Genomic DNA, 23,699 nt, shown 5'->3' with positions numbered 1-23,699 from the left:
TTTCCCTCGTCTGAAACAGCTAAAATTGCTTCACAGCTGCTCTTGGGATGGGAAGGAGAAACATTTTCAGACGCTGTGTTTACATTGTTCTTCTTGCAAAAGTGCCAGCGGGACAGGCAGACGTGTAATGGAGCGTTGCACCGAGCCGAAGCCCTGGACGTCGTGCCGGACATCGAGACAAATAACTGAGTGTGAAAGGATCTTGGCCACGTTCCTCTTCCTGTCAGTTTGTTTTCCGTGTCTTCGAGATGTTTTCAGGGCCCTTCACAGTTATGCTAACACAATCCAAACTCTGCTGGACGGCTGTCAGACACGAGACGCTATGTGTTTGTAAGGATGAACGCTAACGTAGCAAAATCCCAAGAGCGTTGGCGGAGCTTTGCACTTTTAGTGTTGTTTGAAAGTGTTTGGTGTTAAGCTGTAAATATTGAACCCTCCATTATTATTCGACCTTCTGTCTGTGGCAGGATTTGAGTCATGTTTAGTCAAAATACATTCCTGATTAAAGGGATAGTTCACCCCAAAAATTCAATTTACTCACTTATTCATTCAACCTTTTTGAGTTTATTTCTTCTGTTGAACACTGAAGAAGATATCCTGAAGAAAACCTGTAGACATTGACGTCCTTAGTTGGAAAGACAAATACCATGGAAGACAGTGGTTACAGATTTCCAACGTTTTTCCAAATATCTTCTTTTGTGTTCAACAGAATAAAGAAACTCAAACTGGGTTGAAACAATTAAAGGGTGAGTAAATGATCAATTATCATGTTTGGTGAACTATCCCTTTAACAAATGCTTTGTTACTGATAAACCATGCTAGTAAAGCATTTACAAATGTTAGTAACATATTAGATAATGTTAGAGTACTGCACACTTTACAATAAGCTCCCTAAATCCCTCAACAAATACTTTATTAGTGATTAATGATTTTAGTAGCACATTAGATAATGTTAGAGTAGTGCACACTTTACAATAAGCTCCCTAAATCCTTCAACAAATGCTTTATTAGTGATTAATGATTTTAGCACATTAGATAATGTTAGAGTAGTGCACACTTTACAATAAGCTCCCTAAATCCCTCAACAAATGCTTTATTAGTGATTAATGATTTTAGTAGCACATTAGATAATGTTAGAGTAGTGCACACTTTACAATAAGCTCCCTAAATCCTTCAACAAATGCTTTATTAGTGATTAAGGATTTTAGTAACACATTAGATAATGTTAGAGTAGTGCACACTTTACAATAAGCCCCCTAAATCCTTCAACAAATGCTTTATTAGTGATTAATGATTTTAGCACATTAGATAATGTTAGAGTAGTGCACACTTTACAATAAGCTCCCTAAATCCCTCAACAAATGCTTTATTAGTGATTAATGATTTTAGTAGCACATTAGATAATGTTAGAGTAGTGCACACTTTACAATAAGCTCCCTAAATCCTTCAACAAATGCTTTATTAGTGATTAAGGATTTTAGTAACACATTAGATAATGTTAGAGTAGTGCACACTTTACAATAAGCTCCCTAAATCCCTCAACAAATGCTTTATTAGTGATTAATGATTTCAGTAACACCTTATATAATGTTAGAGTAGTGCACACTTTACATTAAGCTCCCTAAATCCCTCAACAAATGCTTTATTAGTGATTAATGATTTCAGTAACACCTTATATAATGTAAGAGTAGTGCACACTTTACAATAAGCCCCCTAAATCCCTCAACAAATGCTTTATTAGTGATTAATGATTTCAGTAACACCTTATATAATGTAAGAGTAGTGCACACTTTACAATAAGCCCCCTAAATCCCTCAACAAATGCTTTATTAGTGATTAATGATTTCAGTAACACCTTATATAATGTTAGAGTAGTGCACACTTTACAATAAGCTCCCTAAATCCTTCAACAAATGCTTTATTAGTGATTAATGATTTTAGTAGCACATTAGATAATGTTAGAGTAGTGCACACTTTACAATAAGCTCCCTAAATCCCTCAACAAATGCTTTATTATTGATTAATGATTTTAGTAACACCTGATATAATGTTGGAGTAGGGCACACTTTACAATAAAGTTCCTAAATCCCTCAACAAATGCTTTGTTAGTGATAAATCATGTTAGTAAAAAGTCCACAAACTTGAGTAGCGTGCAAGTTGAAGCTAAGGTTTCCACTGTAACACTTTTTACTGCTTGGTGTTTTTGGCTAATTTAAGATGACACCGTGTGTTTGAGCACAAGCTAGGTGTCAAATCTGGTCAACTGTTCACGTTCGTTTTCAACATATCGACTAAATTGCCGTAAAGTTTCAGAGTTTCTGTGAGCGGCAGAACTTTTGGCTGTGGTGTAGCCCAACAAAAACATCAAACAACAGTGTTAAACCTCTTCCAAAACCAGGTTCTGGAAACACATGGGGAATGTGGCTTAGCTCCATTTAGTCCAAACAAGAAACAGGTTTTTATAGGATTTGGGTTGAAACTCAAGGCGTTTCGGGTGCATTCGACGCAGAGTCTTGGTCAGTTGTGAATATTGGACTGCGCATTTTTCAAGGGATTCATGTGTGGAAACATCGAGTCAGTCAATCTTGCTGAGGTTGGCAGCGGGACGCCTCTCGTTCTTAGCATCCCACACATTTTAGAGTTATCGGAAAAGGTGGCTGCGTCTTACAGGTGCTCGCCAAGAGCGGCAGAGCTCAGCGATATTGCATTACCAAACCCTCTGACTTGAAAAACACTTGCTCTTGAAATAGGAAAAACTCTTCCCGGGCATATTTATTGTTTTGTTGATGTAGCATAATGACTTGTAGTATTCTGTAGTTGTTTTATATATCTGTCAGTGTGTATTTAAATGTTTAGCATGTTTAGTTAGGAGCGTGCACAGAAATGGCAGTTCAGTATACGCATTGGTATCTCAGAGAGGAAAAACGAAAGATAAATTAGATGCCTTTAGCTTTTTATTTTTAACTCTATTGAGCATTAAAATGAGATGTGATTTGTGCTGTTTATGATAGCATTCACTTGCTTTGCTGCCATTAGAGGTGGCATCTTTAGTGAATAGCAAAAACTCTCTCTTTTGTTGATTGATTAATCAGTTGAGTGATCAACCGATGAACAAACGAGCATATAAATGTACCCAAATTAGCCCAAAGGCTACTTTTCTCTGGCCTTCCTTTTGCTAGTTGTTATTTGGCTTAAAAACTAGTGTAGAAAAAAAAAAGAATAAAAATTAAACTAAATGACAAATTTTGAACATCTTTTAATTTTAATCAAGTTCAAGACGAGATTAATCAGAATAACAACAACAACAACAACAAAAAGATTAATGTACAAAACTATAGTCCTTCTAGACACAATCTAATTATAAGCTACAGGGAAATGTCAAACTGGTCATTGAAATATGTTAAATAAATATGTAAGTAGTGGTATTTTAGAGTTTTAGAGTAGACTTTTCTTACTGCAGATCTCTGATTGGTGGAGTCTCTGTGGTGCATCATGGGTAGTGTAGTTTTACTCCATTATTAAGCTCATCGTTTGCATCAAAGTTGTTTTTGTCATTTGTAGAAGCAGAACAATACCAGAAGTCATTAATGAAGTTGAAGAAAAGCGAGTATGTAATCGCAGGCCTGGTTTTCAGGAGTAAAGCAGCGCGTTGTCAGATTTGCTCATTTATCCAGACACTCTGCTGCGTTTCTGTGTGTCCGTGGCGCGAGGCTTCTGAAGACTTCTTTATTGATTTATTAATGCTGTAACCGTGGGGGCTCGGGAGACGATTGGCCGCGGTTATCAAGGCAGTTATTCCACCGCTCTTTGGTCTGAGAAACATTACAGCTGCAATCTGAAGAATGTGTGAAGTCAGTGTTTGAAGCCTCTCAGGATTTTTGCAGCGACCACAAACTGATGATATTAATGCACTCGTCAGATAAATACATTCAAATGCACGTCACTTAAAATATAATATCTCTGCTTGTATCCAGAGTAAACCGCATGAGGAGATGGAAGTTGGAGGTGTGGAGTTTTGCTGTTAATGGGAAACACATGCAGCCGGAGTGTGTGTGTGTGTGTCTGTGTGTTACAGACGCGTCTGAAAGAGTTCATTATGAAAGGCCTTAATGTAGATCGCTGAATAATGCTGATCTGGTCTGCATGCAGGTCACACAACACTGCTCTGCTGATGTCAGACAGGTCATGTGACTGCTAAAGCATGCAATGATTGGTCAAGCAGATCATTTGCTGTCCAGGTTCTTTGATTAAATTTAAATTAGTGTTCAGACTTTTATTATCATGTTATTTATTTTTTAAGTTTATAAGAATTATGGTTATTTTTTTCAACAATTATTTTGATCCCAATAATTGTTTATAAAAAGATTGAAATCTCTTTGGTGTAGCCTTTTACTGCTTGTTTCATAGTTTTTGAAAACAAGATAATTCTCACTTTGTCTGGATTTATGAAGTTTTGCTCAAAGTATTTTTGTTTTACACTAACTGCTTTTTTGCATATTTATTTTTTGCCTTTTTTTGCATATTATTTGCCTTTTTATCTCAAAGAGATCATTAATGCATAAAACAACAGACAGCGCATTCATATTTATACACATTAATGCACAACACCAATCTACTGATATTGAAGTAAATATTCCTCTTTTATGATATTCCCCATTAAATGTCAAGCTGATATTTTATGAAAACATCTTCTAACAGTCTCAAACTGTTGCTGGATCATTGGTTTTGTTTATGTCACACGTGACCTGATGAATTAGCATAACAGAACAAATGACTCACACGCATGCGATGATAGCATTAACTCAAGCCAGAGATGCTGTATTCAGCCTTTCTCTGTTTTATTCTGAATCCCATCATCCTCCCATTAAACCCCTCGGGTAAATGACGAACGTGTTAATTCTGTTCGTCCAATCAGCTTGGAGAGAAGGCCAAATCCATCTGCACTGTTGGCCCTTCGTTCCCCATAGACTCCTGTGACCTCAGGACGTCTCACTGTTATTGGCAGTGGATTATAAAGCAGATACTTCTGCTGCCCCATGCTGATTGTTTATTACAGCATAACAGATGTGCTTAAATGCATTTCAATTGTTTCTAAATACTTTTTAACATTTATTTTAACAGTTTTTTAACATGCACACAAAAAAACATAAGTAACGTTAAATAAAATTAAATAATGAACAGAACAAACAGATCACCAGAGACATGCAGCATTTACATCATTCTCACAATTATATATTTAAATCATTTCAAGTGTATAAAGCTCTATATGTTTATATTATCAACTAGATAAAAAAAGTCTACCGTATTTATATCAAATATTTATGTATTTGATTATCTATGTGGTCAGCAATGTCGTGTTTGAGTCCAGGCTGGGTCAGTTGGCATTTCTGTGTGGAGTTTGCATGTTCTCCCTGTGTTGGCGTGGGTTTCCTCTGGGTGCTCCGGTTCCCCCACAGTCAAAACACTTGCTCTATAGGTGAATTGAATTATTAAATTGGCCGTAGTGTATGTGTGTGAATGAGTGTGTATTGATGTTTCCCATTACTGGGTAGCAGCTGGAACGGCATCTGCTGTGTAAATCTCAGCTTTTTGGTACAGTTTGTAACACCACCGTGTTGGCAACTTTGGTGTAGTATCCCGATCGCAGTGGCCGCCTGAAACCCGGTTCTTAGTACTGTTACTAACACTGTTCTCAGCTGTGTTATTCAGACAAGCTCACCCTGACACCTGGTGACAAATAAATGATAAAATAAACAGTATTTGAAAGTAGTTTGTATTATGTATATATTTTTAAAAAAGTGTATTTAAATATTAGAATAATTATGAATAGAGGGGATGGAAAAAGGATCAAATGAGAAAGGTTTGATGAAATTTCAATTAATGGCTGATTGCAGTACTATGTATTTTTTGGGTCTATGTTATAAACTGTTAATGGACAAATGGAATTAAACATATAATGTTAAAGATGCCAAAAGGATAAAATATGTCTCATGCAAAGCTCATTTATCTAATGTAAAAAGAGATAAGTAAAAGAAAAAATAAGTTAAGTAATAGATGAATGATGTGTGTGATAATGGGGTGGGACCATGTTGAAATGTATTTTCTGTTAAATAATTTTTATGTATGATATTTCTGTTAGAAAATAAATAAATCAAATCAAATCAATTATAAAATATTAAATAATTAATTATATATTTACATTTTTATGTTTAGTTATAAATTCAAAACAGCAAAATAGAAATAAATTGATTATATAAAAACTTTATAAAGTGTAATAGAAAAATTTTATGTTTTTAGTATACAGTACAGCACAGAACTTACACAATAGTATACAGTACATACACATAATTAAAAGATAGAACATGTTTGTATTTATGTACGTGTATATATATATATATATATATATATATATATATATATATATATATATATATATATATATATAGTCAGTGTTGAGTAAAGTTATTTTTTAAAGTAATAAATTACAATCATTCTACCTTAATCTTTAAAAAAGTAAGTAAAAATACCATTACATATACTTTCACATTACTTTCCTTAAATAAAACACACATATATTTACCTTTCACACTCATTAAGTGACTGGAGATTGTATTATATCACTTTAAAAAAGTCATTTTGTCTAACACTGTATACTGTTAGTTACCATCAGTGTCTGTTTTTTCCTTATTTATTTATCTGTTTACATAATTTGTTATAAAAAGGGTCATATTATTAGCATAGTGAGATGGAGTGATTGCTGAAGTGTTTTGGACTCTTCAGATAGACTGTTTGGTGGTTTTCCCATGACGTGCTGCTGACTGGAGCACACATGTGTTGAATGGGTGACGTGTGATCTGACAATGGCCTGTTCTGATGTCACAACCCCAGACTGGACAACAGGCCAGAGCCACACGCACCAGCGACAAATATAGCCGAGCCCTTTTGATAATAAATATTTGTACGTGAGCGCTGTTCTCCCCTGAGAGCACACACGCTCCCCAGAGACGAGCCTCACATTATGAAACACATCATCCTCTTGTCCACATCAAAAACACAGCCGAGTTTAGCATTTCAGTCATGACACACAATTCCTTTCGCTTTTTTTTTCTTTCAAACATGCTGGACTTCATGATGCATTAGCAGACCGCTGAGCTGAAAAGAAGACAAACAACATCTTTCACTATTATTTATATACAGTGTTTGTGTATACTCTTCAGAAGTTTGCCATCATTACATATTTATATGTTTCTGCATGTTGCTAGCATAACATATTTTGTTATGTTGCAGTATAGCATAGCATCTTAGCAGAATATTTTAATGTCTTAGCACATAGTCAGCATGTTATCGCACATAGTTTGTATTTTAGTCTTTTAGCATGTTTTAAAATGTTGTCAGCATGTTGTTTGATGCATGTTTAACCCACTGGCTGCATGTTTTAGCACATTGGTGATGTTTTAGTAGCATGTTTTAACATATTTTGTTATGTTGCAGTATAGCATAGCATCTTAGCAGAATATTTTAATGTCTTAGCACATAGTCAGCATGTTCTAGCACATGTGTAGTATTTTAGTCTGTTAGCATGTTTCAAAATGTTGTCAGCATGTTGTTTGTAGCATGTTTAACCCACTGTCTGCATGTTTTAGCACATTGGTGATGTTTTAGTAGCATGTTTTAACATATTTTGTTATGTTGCAGTATAGCATAGCATCTTAGCAGAATATTTTAATGTCTTAGCACATAGTCAGCATGTTATCGCACATAGTTTGTATTTTAGTCTTTTAGCATGTTTTAAAATGTTGTCAGCATGTTGTTTGATGCATGTTTAACACACTGACTTCATGTTTTAGCACATTGGTAATGTTTAGTAGCATGTTTTAACATATTTTGACATGTTGCAGTATAGCATAGCATCTTAGCAGAATATTTTAATGTCTTAGCACATAGTCAGCATGTTCTAGCACATGTGTAGTATTTTAGTCTGTTAGCATGTTTCAAAATGTTGTTAGAATGTTGTTTGTAGCATGTTTAACACACTAGCTACATGTTTTAGCACATTGTTAGCATCATAGTAGCATGTTTTAACATATTTTAACATGTTTGAACACATTGAAAGCATATAGGCATGTTCAGGGGTGGACTTGGACATTATTTGTGCCAAGGGCACTTATTGAACCTCAGGCCACTGTAGCAATCAGTAAGTCAAGAGTGGGGTGGGACTCCGACCAGTAAGTGAAGTGCAGAGAGGGGAATTGGGGTGGTTGGGGTTCAGGGGGAAGAAGGGGCAGGCCAGGATCATGGTGGCAGGTCAGATTGGCCACTGGGAAATGTCCCAGTGATCCCTTTGACCAGTCCGCCCCTGAGCATGTTGCAGATGACAGCATTTTAGAATAATATGGATTAATTTAAATAATTCTATTAAAAATAATGTTTTTTTTTACCATGCAGATAAACCGATTTCTTACTTTTAGATGAAACTTCAGGTCTTTTGTGTCTATTGTAGATTTTGCGCTCTGGCTTCTTCGAGTTATTGCCTGCACATGCATCCGAGTTCACGCTTTACAGCTCTGCCGTCCTATGGGAAGGTGTTTGGTAGATGTGAAGCAGTGAAAACAAAAGCAGCGTTTGCACTCGCAGCTGAGTTCAGTTCAGCGCTGCACAAACTGATGACTCCCAGATGTTTAATAAAGCCTCGCTCTGTTTCTACACACACACTCACACTCGCTCTACTACATCCCCCCTTCTGGTTCCTTACAAAACAGGCATCACTAACCCGTCCACAAATGCTGTTTTCATTTAAAAGCCATTTACCTTAATAAATGGGGTATATGTACTGTAATCTGTTTACGTCTCTCGTTAGATTTGCACGCAACTGTTCTGATATTTTGTCGTTTCTCACAGTATCAACAATTCATCTCGTGTTTCCATACGAAATGCCGTTTGGCTGTGGGAAGGAGAGCTGTGCATGTTTTATGTGGACATTGAGTGTCTTTACCTTTGTGCTGCTTTGAGAGTAGGCAAGAGATGATAAGATGTAAGATCTTTTAATTATGTTTTTTTAGGACAACAGTATCTCCAGCAGAAATTATATCCAAAGATGCTGTTTTAAATGGTAAAGAAATCAGTGTTTTTGAAGCAAAAGTCAATGATTGATTTGAATCATTTACCCTGACATGTTTACTGTTGCAAAATATCTTAAATGTGTCCCAAAATAAAATATATTGTGTTCAAAGGGTGACAAGTTGCTGTTTTTTACCCAGATATTTGAAAAGAATATATTTCAGAGCAGTAATAGTGTGAAACTGTGCTGTTTTTATCCAAGCTTATCATACTATCAGAATTTAATAACAACAATAGGCCATGCCTATTTGAAAGTTTTAGAAAGTCAAAGAGAAGTCAAATAGATTGTAGACTGGAAAATTTAAGATGTAGTTTGGTAAAGCTGATTTTGTTAAGTTATTGATTGAAATATATGCATTATCTCTAATTAAAAGTAATTTAAGGTATGAGTAAATGGCAAAGCATCATCCAAAATCCCTAAAAAAAGTGATTTTTCATATCAAAATCAACTTTAGGGCTTGTCAATGCATATTCAGTTTTCAATAATACATTGATTACTCTTTTTTTTGTCTAATTTGCTTTTTAAATTAATAATTATGTCAGTAATGCAATGCATATTTTTACTCCAGTATATAAAATAATGCAGTATTTAATTTTGCATTATAAACGAGTTTGTTTTAAGAGCAAAGTGTAATTGTATTAATTATACTTCTAGAAATGGGGTGACAGTGGCTCAGTGGTCAGCACTGTTCCCTCATAGCAAGAAGGTCGCTGGTCCGAGTCCCGACTGGGCCAGCTGCCATTTCTGTGAGAGTTTGCATGTTCTCCCCGTGTTGGCGTGGGTTTCCTCCGGTTGCTCTGGTTTTCTCCACAGACCAAACACATGCACTATAGGTGAATTGAATAAACTAAATTGGCCGTAGTGTATAGTGTGAATTAGTATGTATGGGTGTTTCTCAGTCGCACCTGGAGGTGTATTGTTATGTGATTGGGACACTAAAAACAGAGATGTGGATCCAAATGCAGGTTTATCAACAACAATGGTCAAGCAAGCCATGGTCAACAGGGTCAAACAGGTACATGCAGACAAATCCAGAGTCATGGTCATAAACAGGCGGAAGAAACTGTAAAACAAATAAAACAAAGTGAGGGTCAAAACCGACAATGTAAGACAAGGGAAATGTGTTGTAATGTTCACAGTACAGATAAACAAGACTCAACTGGTGTGTGTGTCTGTGCTGCTTTAAAAGTACAAGCAATCAGTTATGAACAGCTTCAGGTGTGTGTCTTAGCAATCAGTGGAAAATCGGAACAGGTGTGAGTGTGTGGTGCATGACAGGATTTGTAGTCCATATGATCACTGATTTGCAATCCTGAGTGAAAGTGAATGATTCTCAGCGATCTACAAGTCTGGGTCGCTGGTGATTGTGACAGACATCTGCTGTGTAAAACCCCTGATTAATAAAGGGACTAAGCTGAAGAAAAAGGAATAAATTAATAATTCTAGAAATGTTTATGTTTTATTTTATTATATTTATTCATTTGGCCTGAAGTTTGCTGACATTACTATTTAAAAACATGCCACTTTTTGATGTATTTTGTCTTTTTAATATATCTTAAATGTCAACATTAAATTGATATTTATAACAGTACTTTAATTTTTCACTTTCTTTTTTCAATGTTTAATTGGAGATTACGAGAGAAAATATTTATATTAGATATTATCATCAAATTAATTCAATATTTTTTCCTAAAGCATGAACTTCATCACCCAACGCACCCTTTTTAAAGTCCTCCTTCAGTTTTATTTAGTATCTAGTGCAGCATGTAACTGTACTTTATTTTACACAAAGCAATTTCTCAATCCCACATTGTAATATTCTTCCATTAAACTGAGCATTTGGGCTCCAGAGGGCCGGACAGATGTTGGTCATTGTTCCAAGTCTTTCTGTTTTTTAATTTGTGTGGCCAAAACAAGAGGAAGGTTTAGTGCGCAGCCGCTTGTAAACGAGCTCCTGTGTAGAAGGTTTATCAGTTTGTTTCCACTGGATTATCCAGGAATGATTTGCATTGGGCTGTGGCGGTCGCTAGTAAAACAAGGAGGGAGACATGCAGTCTAATTGCCTTTACTTCACTCATACTGCAGTCTCCAGTCCTGACCCTTATTGTGCTCACTGACGTCTTGTGTTTTGTTGCAGTGCAAATATATAAAACTATATTAGATGAATGGCATTATATATAAAGAAAACTGCAATGCAATGTCTCACAAAAACATTTTACAGACAAAAATAAGCATTTTCATAACAAAATAATCAAACTTTTGGCCTTGATAAATTTTTCTCACACATTTCCTCATTTATTAGAATGCATTCAATTTATTTTATATTTATATGACAGTGAAATTATATTATATTTTATTATTTTACATTTAATTTAATCTAATTATATTTATTTTTTACATTTAATTTTATTTTGCATGTAGATTTACCGTTTAATTGCTTTCTGCAAGCTTTGTTTTCCAAATAAGTTAATCGAATTGGATTAAAATAAAAGTTATGTGTTCAAATATGTGTAAAGTTTTATCTCCTAATCTCCAAAATAATTTGCATCAATCATAAAGTTTTCTTTTTAAAACATGCACAGAAAAGAGTGTGCAGATTCTGCTTGGCTTTGCTTACTGTATAATGTGCACCGTCTAATTGGCTGGATATGACTGGTACTGCAGTCTGGATAGTGTGCTCTCCAGTCCTGGCCTTCATTGTGTTCACAGGCATCTCATGTTTTCATGCAATGTGACGCTTCTGCCAAATGCAATCATATCTCTCCACTGTCTTGGGAAGTTTGTGTGAATCTCTGTTGTGGCTTGAATCCAGAGATGAGTGTTGAAGCAGCGAGACCACGCTCTTCCCAGTAAAGCGTCTGCTTTGGCTGCTGTCGTATTGTCCTACACTCATTCTGCCCTGGACTTGGCTTCCCGTTTTTCCCCACTTACTCATTTCTTACTCCAAGTATTTGATTTTTATTTGATGTATACGTGTTTTTTTTACGCTGTTGGACTTGGATTGGAGGATTGGCGAATTGAGTGAAATTACCCAAACCACATACACACACGCACACACTCACACACACACACACACACACACACACACACACACACACGTTTGCATGCTGAACTGCAGCCATTAATACAAAAAAAACCCTCCCTGTTCACAAAGGCACTTTTGTGTTGGCGGGACTATTAAGGGTTTTTGTTACCCAAAAGAAAGCAGAACACCTGCCGGTTTAAGACGACCACACGGGCGAGAGGGAACATTCACCGAAACATACTGTCCATATTAAACCTGCTTCTCTGAATTGTAACATTAGGGGTTTTGGTTTTTCCACTCATGCAGATGACAGGAAACATGTTGGAGCATCTGCTGGAAAGTGTCTGTAAATTCTGAAATTATTGAAAAATAATAGTTGTAAATAATGACGTTTACGTTTTACTTGTAAAACTTGAAGCCTTGTAGATGTTGTTTTATTGTGATATAATTATCAGCCCCTTTTTTGATGAAATTCTGAGTAATGCAATGCAAATAATAATAATATTTAAATAAGAAAAAGCATAAAAAAGCATGCAATTATTCATAACATAACACATATGCGTTACTATTGAAATTAACAATGCATTATGGCAATAATAACATAGGCAGTTGTTGGCCACACAATGCTAAAAAAAAGGCATTTATTACATTTTCTATACATTTTTTTGTAGGGTTTCCCAAAAACAACACTGATGTTTTAATATTTCAAATGATTTAGTTGAATCAACCATTTATGTATCAACTAGACATTTTGGATTGATCCTTTTCAGCCAGTTCTATTCTTTCCAGCAGTTTGCGAATGGGGCTTTACTATATGGTAACGTTAAATAGTGTACTGATTACTGCATGCTGTGCAGTTTACATGTATAATTTATTCATTGAACTGTTTGGAGCACTGTGCATTATGTATAATGATTTACTGTAGTTTTATGCTACATGCTTGTCTACAATCAAACTAGCAGTAAGGTTATTGTAAATGTTTCAACTTAAAAGCTTGTCATTACTGTAAGGTGCGTTGGATTATGAGAAATAAATATTATGTTATGATTTATAATATTATTATTATGCAGTAAAGTAAGATGAATCGATCCGAATAATAATGCATTCTGATATTAAACATTTTACATAGCTAATACAATTTTCTACTGTTATTTCAACTTTGTAAATTGAATCAGCATCATACAAAATCTATGTAAATACTACTGATTAACATGTTTTGTATAGCTGATATGTAAATGTGATTATATAACTAATAATAATACAACATTGGCACTATTATTAAACTACATTAATTGAATCAGCATTGAGCAAAATATATCTGTTTTTTGTAAAACTGATCTTAAATTTGTTACAAAACTAATACATTTTCAATGTTGGCTTCGAAATTCAACTATATTCATTTAATAAGCATCGAACATAATCAATCTGTGTTTTGTAGAGCCGATATTAATTTTATTGCGTAACATACAATTTTAACATTGCCACTGTTGTTCAATTACATTAATTAAATCAGCATTGAACAAAATCCATCCAAATAATACTACAATCTTTGTTCTGTTGAGCTGATATTAAATTTGGTACTTAACTAATGCAATTTAGAGCATTAACATCGTCAACACAAATAATTGAACAAGCATTAAACAAAATTGATCTGTGTCTTGTACAGATGATATTAAATTTGCAACATACAATTTTTTAACATTGGCTCTGTTATTCAACTACATTAATTAAGTCAGCATTGAACGAAATTGATCCAAATAATACTAAGATCTTTGTTCCGTTGAACTGATATTAAATTTGTTTCATAACTAATACGATTTTCAATGTTAACACTGCTATTCAACTGAATTAATTGTATCAGCATTGAACAAAATGAATAATAATTGAATCGATCTGAAAACTAGTGCGTTCTGATATTAAACATTTTACATACCCAATACAATTTTACTACTGATTTACATGTTTTTTTTTTTTTATAGCTGATAATAAATATATTACATAACTAAAAAATTGTGCCAAAACAACATTGGCACTGTTATTGATCTACATTATTTAAATCAGCATTGAATAACATTTATTCAAATAATACTCTGATCTTTATGTTGAGTTGAAATTAAATTTGCCACATAGCTAATACAATTTACAACACTGTTTTATTAAACTAATCTTAAATTTGTTACATAACTTACACAATTTTCAGTGTTGGCACTGATATTCAACTGCATCCATTTAATAAGCATTGAACATAATCAATATGTGTTTTGTTGGGCTGATATTAATTTTACTACATAACACAATGTTCAATGTTCTTTCTTCTGTTGAGCTGATATTAAAGTTATTACATAACTAATAATAATTTCAACATTGGCACTGATGTTCAACTAAATTAATTGAATCAGCATTGAACAAATTGGATCTGTGTTTTGTAGAGCTGATATTAAATGTTCAACATTGGCCCTGTTATGCAACTACATTAATCAGCATTGAACAAAAATCATCCCAATTATGTTGCGTTCTCTGTTTTATATAGCTGTTATTACATAAAAAATTCAATACTGGCACTATTATTCAACTATATTAACTGAATCAACCCTGAACTGTGCTGAGTTGAATAATGACACCATTATCTTCCATAGAGCTGCGTATGGATCACACAATTGATTTTCTTGGTTAGTAGCATTGCTTTGAAACAATATGCATTGTGTTAAGAGCTATAGATAAACATTTAGCATTATATTCTGTAACAGTAGCATGAACAGTGTGCAGTAATTTTGCTCGTAGGTTGTGCTTATGGGGTTTCTGGTCAGTTTTGTTTCCAAATATCCTGTGTTTCTCTCCCTGCCCCTGTTTCTCCAGTATTTACCTCCAGCCTATTTGAAATAATGGCAGAGAGAATTAAGCTGTTAAAAAAAAAATACAGACTCGGCTCCCAGAAGCAAAATAGAAAATTGCTGGCTCAAAAGAGTGGAGTCAGCAGTTCAGGTGGAGATGAAGAAATGATGGGTAGAAATAAAACTGTGTCCCGGTCAGAGCTCTAGCCGTGATAACAGATGATTTCACTGGTGACAAAAACACTGAATTCTCCTAAACATGGCGCTTCATCTGAACACGTGGAGCGCCGTGTGTGTCTGCCAATGCATTTGACTGATGGTTGTTAGCTCTCATCAAGCCCTCGTGGGATATTAAACTTTCAACATGTCCCTCAAGCTCACTTTATCTTGCGTAAAGGTGACATAACTCTGAACATCAGGCAAAAAGAGCCATCGTCTGACATTTTGCTGAAGTTATATGGTTTAATTTTAAGAGTTTTATCATTGGGCTAAAAATGAAGCAGCACAACTGTCTAAATGATTAGAAATACAAATAAAAGTATTATATTGCATTATTGAACACAACTTTTGAATTTAAACATATTTTCTATTGTTGAAAAATTAGCATTGAAAATGAATAAATGCTGTAGATAGTGTAGATAGATAGTTATCATGAAGGGCTCTATTCTTAATGATCTAATTGCAAAGTCTGAAGCGCGTCTGAAACATTAAGAGCGTGTCCGAATCGACTTTTGCTATTTTAAGGACTGAAAAATATGCTTTGTGCCCCAGGCATGGTCTAACATGTGCTTGTTCTACTTATTCTCTTAATGAGTGCATTAAACCAATCAGAGTCTCATCTCTCATTTACTTTAAGAGTCAGTTGCCTTGTGCCATGGTGCATTTGCTATTTACATGACGAATTTTGTAAGTTGCAAAATGGAACGCTTCACTAGCGAGAAGTTAACCAGACTATCTGACCAAGGATAAAGAGCCTCCTCCATTCGGCCCCTTTACTTTCCCTTTACTTTACTTTTAATCCTTACTTTACTCCTTTACATTCGTGGATAAGGAAATGGTGAAAACTCACTCTGCTGAAGACATCCATTAGTCTACATATTTAATTTTGCTTGTTAAGGGCAAAGAATGGTTTCAGAATTATTTTTAAATTCTTTTTTAATTTTCAGCAAATGAATAAATGAACAATAATAACAAACTAAAAAAAATAATTATTATATTATAATATATAATTATATTAAATGATTATTATAGCTTAAGAAGGCTAATGATATTGACCTTAAAATGTTTTTTTAATAAATAAATAAAACAAATCAGATGCAAGATGAATATTAATAAACCTATATATTTTATTATGTTTAAAAATCAGTGGAAAATTATTTTTTTGTCTTTATTCTTCACTAAAAACTACCTATTATAATAATAATTATTATTATTATTATTAATGGTTTAACATTATTAATTAAGCATAATAGCAAAGCTCATTTTAATGGATGCATCTTTTAGAAAAGATTATCAGTTCATGTATATAATATAGAAAGGGAAAGCAGGAATTATAGCTAGTAGTTCCCCTCCAAACAGCATCTTCACACCACATCTCTCATCTGCAAATGCTCACAGCGCTTATATTTAGCAGCCGCCATAAATTATATACACGTTCAGTCTGATGTAAGATTGGCCAATATAAGACTCATAAATACAGAGCACAGCGTGTTTATGATTGGATGTAGAGATGTAGTGCGGTGTAGGAAATGATTATTGAAGAAGCTCATAATCTGTGAATCAGGTGAAGGACGACACACGAGTTTGCTCTGTTTGACGTCACATCAACTTATGTAATTCACTGTGAATCACATCTGTTCGAGCATGACCTTGCTAATGTTTCACAAAAAGATCATGCTTAAAGCCACACAAAAGAGGACCAATGTCTTGCAGATCTTTATAAACTCTGAACCTCAGACTCTCTCAGACACAGGTCTCTCATATTTACATTATTAAAGCCAGACACTCGTTATATTAAAGCAAAAACTCAGCATTTTCTTGTGTTCTTTTCTTTAGTTTTGATATTTTTAGCTTTATAAAATGTTTATTTTGCATGCAAACTACACTTTTTAAGTCTATCTGATCACACTTTATTTTGAAGTATACAAGAACACTGATGATAAACACATTTATGGTTTTATAATAATGTAAATGTTTTTACATTGATGGTAACTAAGCTTCTTGATCATCTGATCTACGAGTGACTCTGAAGGATCATATGCAACTTAGGCTCATTATGGATACATACCCCTGTATACATTTCTAGAGAGTGCAAAATACCACCCAGGTGCATTTTTTTTTTGCAGTTTTTGTTTTAGCAAATCCACCAGGGCCGCTGTCGACTGACTGACTGATCCACTGACTGACTGACTCATTGACTGACTCATTGACTGACTCATTGACTGACTGACCGACTGAAACAACACTCACTCCCTTACCTAAACCCAACCGGTAATATCTTCAAAAGCCCCGACTGAGCATATGTGACTGTAATGACACGCTAGCGAGTAAATGATGACAGAGATCTGATGGTCTTCATCATGGCGTCCTAACACAAATACAGCAATATCAGCCTGACCCTCGCGTATATATTTCTCCATCTTTTATTTCAGCTGTAGATGTGAAACTCTGAGCCCGAGGCGCTTTACTCAGAGCTGTGAAGTTCAACTCCCCGCGGTTCAGATGGCGATGCTAACACAGAGCCACCGTCTGCTTTCATGTCCAAAACCAAGACGCTTTAATGAGCAACACAACATTTCTGGTTAATCACTCCATGATGCAAGACATTTTTCATTAACTCTAGTCTAATGAGCGTCAGCAGAGTCTTGGCCACCTTTGGACTGAAAATATGACACCAATATGGCCTAGCGCTTAGCGTTAGCAGTTAGCAGTATGTTTCTGTGCTAGTGTTCATCCAGCGGAAGTGTGTTTGTGTTCAGATGCAGTGTTAGTCAGTGTTGGGGTGGAGCAGGAGTGTGTTCTGGCGGAGCGCAGGTTGACATGAGGACAGGCCTGTCACTAACAGTCAGATACACTCATCATCCGGTCCAGAGGAACATGCTCTCCTTCAGTCCACATAGGCATCAGACGCTTAGTGTATGTGTGTGTGAGTGAGTGCAAGTCTGTTCACACAGTATGTGTTTGTGTGTATGTGTGTGTGTGCTTGTGTGAATCTGTGTATGTGAGTGCATGACTGTGCATATTTTGAGTGTGTGTGCTTGAGCTTGTGTATATGAGTGGATGTGTTGTGTGTGTGTTTCTACGGTGTGTGTGAATGTGTGTCTTTGTGTGTGTATATGTGTTTGTACATGTGAGTGCATGACTGTGCATATTTGTTTGAGTGTGTATGTGTGTGCTTGTGCGAGTGAGTGTGTGTAGTGTGTTTTACTGTGTGCGTATCTGTGCATCTGTGTGCGAATGTGCATGTGTGTGCGAGTATATGTGCTTTTGTGTGTGTTTGTGTGTGTGTGTGTGTGTGTGTGTGTGTGTGTGTGTGTGTGTGTGTGTGTGTGTGTGTGTGTGTGTGTGTGTGTGTTTGTGTTTGTGTGTGAATGAAGCTGTGACCTCACACACACTCTCTCTTCCTCTCCTCATTGATGTGTCCGGCTGGCAGGGAGATTTAGGGCTTCTGAAAGTTCCAGGCTGTGAGGATGTTCCTGTTTCTGATATTTTATGAGCCCGTTGTAAACATGCGTCAGTGATCTGATGGCTTCTGGCTGATGAGATCTGCAGATGCAGCCGTTTGTCTGCAGTCGTGAGCGTCAGATGTCACAGATTGGCTGCGCAGACACACACACACACACACTGAACGCCACCGCCGAAACCTGCATACCACACTAGCAGACTCGAACAGATACATTCAGTGAAAGTGCTTTGTGTAAAAAGGTTTACATAGTTAGACGTTATGATGACAATGATAAATATTTAAATTGGTCACACTTTACAATAAGGTTCATTAGTTAATGTTAATTAATGCATTTACTAACATGAACAAACAATGAACATTACATTTAGTACTGTATTTGTTCATGTTAGTTAACGTTAGTTAATAAAAAAAAATACAGTAGTTCATTGTTAGTTTATGGTAACTCATTGTGCCTTAACTAATGTTAACAAGCATGGACTTGGATGTTATTAATGCATTAGTAAATGTTCAATTATGATTAATAAATGCTGTAAGTGTTGTTCATGATTAGTTCATGTTAGTAAATGCATTAACTAATAAACCTTATTGTAAAGTGTTACCTTTAAATTTATAAACATTGTGTATCAAATACATATTTATTTTTTATTTAAATATAAATAAGCATTTTCCCAAATATATGCATGCAAGTGTGTATTTAAACTCACCGGCCACTTTATTAGGTACACTTGTCCGACTGCTCGTTAACACAAAATCTCTAATTAGCCAATCACATGGCAGCAACTCAATGCATTTAGGCATGTAGACATGGTTAAGAAGATCTGCTGCAGTATACGTTAATATTGAATATTTTTCTAAGCAATGAAGCATTTTAGTACTGACCTCTGATACATTTAGAATAGTATTTATTTATTTATATAAGAAAAAAGTAAATCAGCTTCCAGGCAACAGTAAAATTCCACTTTACTGCTGAAACACTGATCAAAGCAATCTCATCACATGACCATTCCTGCATAACAATATCACTGCCCACTGAGGTCATATCATATTTTCCCATGATTCAGTGTTAATGTCCACTGCTTTTGATCCACTTACCTGCTTTCATGTGTTCCCTCACCGTTTGGATTCGGAGCCGCAACACTTATTGTTCCCATCGCAATTCAACAACGGAGCACCTCTAATTGGCCCTATCAATCAGACGAGGGTCCGTTTATCAGTCAGCGGCGCACTGAACAGATTAAAGCGCACACAGAGACTCCTGTTTATTATTTCATTAATTAGCCAGTAAATCATCATCCTATCATGTGCTTGTCAGAAGTGTTTAAGCTGAACAGAAGTGATGGCAGGCAAACGCTCAGGTCTAATTGTGTCGCCGGGCTGTAAATCACAGTGGATGAAGACGTGTGTTTAGGGCTGTTGCTTTTCCAGCGCTGGTCATTTTTATGGGACGGTTTGGTTGTGGGAACGACTGCGCGCTTTATTGCTGTCGTTTATGTGAACTGCATTGTTTGATTGATAAGCGCATACAGTACTTCCCTCTTTAGTGTTTCTCTAGCACATTCCAGCACTTTATGTGGCCTGGAGATGTGTTTTAGACATAACAGAGAGTTTGTATGTGTGTGTATACCTTGTATTTGTAACATAGCGAGGACCAAATGTCCCCACAAGTATAGAAATACCAGTAAATTGTAAACTGACATGGCCAATTTATTTATTTTTTGGTCCCCATGAGGATAACGGTTCATATATTACATATAAGTCTATTGAAGTGTTACAAAATATATGAATACCAAAGCTTTACCTGGAAGCTTGCTTCTTGGTGGCATAAAATTTATGACCATATTTTGTTGCATCACCGCTGCTGGATTTCCACTGAAACGGTTAATAAATAGCCGGATTACAGTGACTTGGAGCTTTACAGATGTGTTTACGGTCTTGTAAAGTTGAGCAATTGTGAGGTGAAGACGGGACACTTCAGCACAGCATCTCCTGACGCTTCTCAAACACTCTGAGCAGAGGTCAGACACTTTATGACTGCGCTGAGTACATCTAACCCTAAATCACATGCATATTAAACACACTTCTTCACTGTTTATTAAACCAGTCCGTGGAAAAGCAGCTCGCTTCCGATAAACAGGAGAGTTTCTGGAAGCAGCCGCTGCATTAGTACAATTGTTAGCACAGGTAGGGCATAAATAGTAAAAAACTGCTCAGTAAATGTGCGTGTTTTGTCTTTTTGTTGGTAATAAAAGTCTCTTAAGTACGGTGAACATATTTTTCCATCTTCTTTCTTGGTTATTTTGGAGGTCTGTGTTTTTAAGGCATCAGGATGTTGTTTCTTCAAACAGGTAATAATGAGAGAGTCTTGTATGTTTGCAGAATGACAGAGTCCAGATGAAAGACTCATAAGATCTGTGTGTGTTTCCACTGATTCCAGAGCAGAGGTCTCAACATCAAAAGCTGCTCTGCTTTTCATGAGGACAGAAGATGATCTGGCAGAGACATGATCTGATTTATGAGTAGAGTCAGTGACGTAATATTCATTCTATTCAACATACATTTGCGATTCATGAATGCAATGCAGAGCGGCCTCTGCCTCACAGCTAGAAGGTTTCTCCTTCGAGCCCCAGCCACCGTACCACCCTTCTAAAATTGATCTTTATATTATATTAATTGATCATTGGACCTCCTGCACTTTTATTATCTTGTTCAATCAAAGCCATATAACGAGTAAACAGCATAAACATTAGATTAGATCAGCTGTTGTTCATGTGCAGCTTTTCGCTCTGAGTTTTTCAGAGAAAAGCCGAGCCCTTCATTTGAGGCCCTTCATCAATTGACAGAGTTTGCGTTTATCGCTGCTAAAGGGCTTTTCTATGAAGCTTTACAGTCATTTCAGTTTTCGGGAAAAAGCCCATCTGACCTCATTGTGTTCTGTCAGTGAGAGTCTGCATGTTTCAACCCCTCAGATTTATGTACTGTTTTATTTGTTTGCACTGCAATAAACTCTACGAGCCCACGGCGAGATTCAAGTCAAAATAAACACTGTGAAAAACAAATACTAATCTGAGCAAGCGAGTCGGAATTTCATCAGAAAAAGAAAACGAATCTATCAGCAGCCCTGACCCCGTGCGGCTAATCCACAGAGACACACAGCAGATTAGCATGGACGCTAATCAGATGTCTCAGATTCACTGTAGCGCCTATGAAACCGAATGTCCTTATCGCTAAACGATAGCAGTCACTTTCGTAGACCCGCAGGGAGAATCATGTTTCATACGCTCAGCCTGGCGTTTTGCGTAAATGGCACATCTGTAATGAGCTAGCGAGACTTATTTAGCATCTCCGTTCTGTTAGAGACCTGTAATGGAGCACAGGTTACGCCGATGATGACATCATCTGCCCCGAACACGATCTGATTGGTGGAAATATAGTTGAAATTTTGTCCTGTTGTCAACGATAAGCCCAGCAGCCGCCATAAGAGGCACATTACTTGACTACAATGCTGCGTTCAGAGACTAGCGAATGGATAAATCCAACGCAAGCGACTGAAATAGGCTGAACTCTCGTGACCTTTCAGGAGGTCAGACCATTTCTGTATTTATGATTGTGGAGCTGTAGATTGATCTTGTTATCTGGTTTCACAGAGGTACAGTAGGCATAATGCTGGGTCGGTTTCATATCTTATTCTTATGTATTGCTCACGCCTATTATATTTAATGACTTTTTTTGATTGATTGATTGATGGGTGAGTGGGTGGGTGGGTGGGTGGATGCGTGAATAGATTGATGGATAGTTGGATGGTGGATTGGTGGGTGAATTGATTGGATAATTGATTGATTCACTAATTTGATGGTTAGATTGATTGATTTATTAATTGGTTGGTTGGTTGGTTGATTTGATAGTTGGATGATTGGATGGATGGATGGATGGATGGATGGATGGATGGATGGATGGATGGATGGATGGATGGATGGATGAATGGATGGATTGACTGATTTGATGGATGGATGGATGGATGGATGGATGGATGGATGGATGGATTGATTGATTGATTGATTGATTGATTGATTGATTGATTGATTGATTGATTGATTGATTTGATGGTTGGATAGATGGACGGATGGATGGATGGATGGATGGGTGAATGGATTGGTTAATTGATCTGTAGATGGATGAATGGATGTGTGGATTGACTAATTTAATAGTTGGACAGATGGATGGATGAATGGATTGATTTAATGGGTGGATTGATAGATGGATGGATAGATGCATTGACTGATTTGACGGATGGATAGTTGAATTGATTGATTGACTATCTAATTTGATGGTTGTATGGATGGATAGATGTATAGATGGGTGAATAGATTGATTGATCTATGGATGGATGGAAGGATTGATTGATTAATGATTGGAGGATAACTTTCCTTTTTTCAATGTATTTCGGGCGTTTGTGGGCAAGCTTTAGCTTGTCTAGCAGCACTAGTTGATCATTTTTTGTTGTTTCTTTCTCACGTATATTCATTTTTGAATGTATTCTTATATCTTGTTGACATGCTCATTATGAAAACTTTGCTTATATTCGAACTAGTTGTATGAATGAGAATTTATTAGAAAAATAAGATGAAGCTTAACTTTTAAGCGTGTGCCATCTCTATTGTCCCCAACTCGGTTGCTTCGTAAACACATTTCGCAAAAGTTGCTTCATGTAAAAAAAAAAAAAAAAAGGTTTTAATTAATATTCATGAAAGTTTCCCAAATACACTATAAGCCTACACTGGAAGAAATACAAAGAATAAAATGATCAAAGTACTTTTTATAAGAGTACAGTTCTTTTTCGCTACTTTAAAATTTCAGGTTGAACTCAATGTGTTGCTTTGACTTTACTCAGTTTCTGTGAGAAAATCGTTTCTACAACCCCCCTATTTTTAATGTAGCCTGGACTGGTTATTTGCCAGTTTGCCGAATGTGCTTTTTCCCTGACTGTATTTCTGCTGGTGTCCAAACTGTCTGTTGTGCTGGTCGTGTAGAAACCAGTCAAAC

At 35.9% G+C, this 23,699-nt stretch overlaps 1 protein-coding gene and 1 long non-coding RNA gene across 4 annotated transcripts in view; one reads left to right on the top strand and one right to left on the bottom strand.

Moving 5' to 3' along the window:
- Positions 1-23,699, top strand: part of pde3a (phosphodiesterase 3A, cGMP-inhibited) — a 176,992-nt gene that overhangs the window by 12,475 nt on the left and 140,818 nt on the right. The window lies entirely within an intron of this gene.
- On the bottom strand, positions 473-3,204 carry LOC147844594 (uncharacterized). Its single transcript, XR_015482411.1, has 3 exons — positions 1,881-3,204; positions 708-967; positions 473-554 (listed from the first exon to the last, which is right to left on the bottom strand). It is a non-coding gene; the product is annotated as an uncharacterized LOC147844594 (long non-coding RNA).

This window comes from Danio rerio, chromosome 4 (assembly GCF_052040795.2).
Source record: "Danio rerio strain M-AB ecotype USA chromosome 4, GRCz13ab, whole genome shotgun sequence".
NCBI classification, from domain to species: Eukaryota; Metazoa; Chordata; class Actinopteri; order Cypriniformes; family Danionidae; genus Danio; species Danio rerio.
Note: the sequence above shows the minus strand (reverse complement) of the source record. Positions and strands in the feature narration are given on the sequence as shown.